The sequence below is a fragment of the Lucilia cuprina genome, chromosome 6, assembly GCF_022045245.1.
Source record: "Lucilia cuprina isolate Lc7/37 chromosome 6, ASM2204524v1, whole genome shotgun sequence".
NCBI classification, from domain to species: Eukaryota; Metazoa; Arthropoda; class Insecta; order Diptera; family Calliphoridae; genus Lucilia; species Lucilia cuprina.
In genome coordinates, this window is record NC_060954.1 from 42,812,676 (window position 1) to 42,814,150 (window position 1,475).

A 1,475-nucleotide genomic window follows, 5' to 3' on the forward strand; every position below is an offset into this window, starting at 1 on the left:
CCTTTGTCCAGAAACAAAAGATTGATCTAGTTTAGTTCGAGTTTAGTTTAATTCTAGTTATAGTACAGTTCTAGTTCAGTTCAAGTTCAGTTCTAGTTCAGTTCTAGTTCAGTTCCAGTTCAGTTCTAGTTCTAGTTCAGATCTAGTTCAGTCCTAGTTCAGTTCTAGTTCAGTTCTAGTTCAGTCCTAGTTCAGTCCTAGTTCAGTTCTAGTTCAGTTCTAGTTCAGTTCTAGTTCAGTTCTAGTACAGTTCTAGTTCAGTTCTAGTTCAGTTCTAGTTCAGTTCTAGTTCAGTTCTAGTTCAGTTCTAGTTCAGTTCTAGTTCAGTTCTAGTTCAGTTCTAGTTCAGTTCTAGTTCTGTTCTAGTTCAGTTCTAGTTCAGTTCTAGTTCAGTTCTAGTTCAGTTCTAGTTCAGTTCTAGTTCAGTTCTAGTTTAATTCTAGTTCAGTTCTAAGTTCAGTTTAAAATTGTATGTAAATATTTGTAGCAAAGGATCCTTATAAAGATTTCTGAACTAATCAGAAATTTCAAGATTCCCCTCGTTACTTATGCGTATGTATGAGGGTGAGTATAAACATATTTTTCAATTTATTTATTTATTTTTTGTTTCTCTCTTTCCATTTGCACGATCAATTTAAATCAATTAACGTTGGAATTGACTTGGGTTTTAGTTGTCTGATTGTCTGGCTCTATAGTTATTTCCCATATACACGTTTTTATTTTTTCTTTGGAATATGTTCTTTTGTTATTTATTTTACATTTTAAAAAGAAAATTAAACAACTTGTTGATTGTATTTTATTTAATTAAGAAAAATATAAAAATATTGTATAATAAGAAATTTTGCGTATGTATGGATGTATGTTCTGGTAGTGTAGTAGAAACTACATTAGTTTGAAGATCATCATTAGTTTTCTAGAAAATAGAAAGGGAAAGTCAACCATACAAACATATTTATCAATAAATATTTGTGTATTTGAATGTTTAATATAGTTTGGTTTTTATTAAATAAATATTTTAGTAAAATCTGTCATACTACGATATAGAATCAGGCATTATAGTATTTATACTTAAAAATTTGTGTTTGTTTGCACTTTATTTTTAAAATACAGATAACATTTTGAAAGGTTTCTTGATTAAACAGTAAATACTACACACAGGTCAAAATATTGAACAAAATTGGTTGGTAGTCATTATTATAGCATTTTAGAAATTTGATTGGAAATTGGTACAACTCAATTCCCAATCTCCTAAACTGTTTTAACTGGTTATATAATACTAGTGATGCCCGGTCCGCAAACCATTCATTGGACATACATATATTAAGTCCTATATAACCCATCGGATTATATATAATAAGATAGATATGTAGTTAGATAGATAGATAGACAGATAGATAGATAGATAGATAGATAGATAGATAGATAGATAGATAGATAGATAGATAGATAGATAGATAGATAGATAGATAGATAGA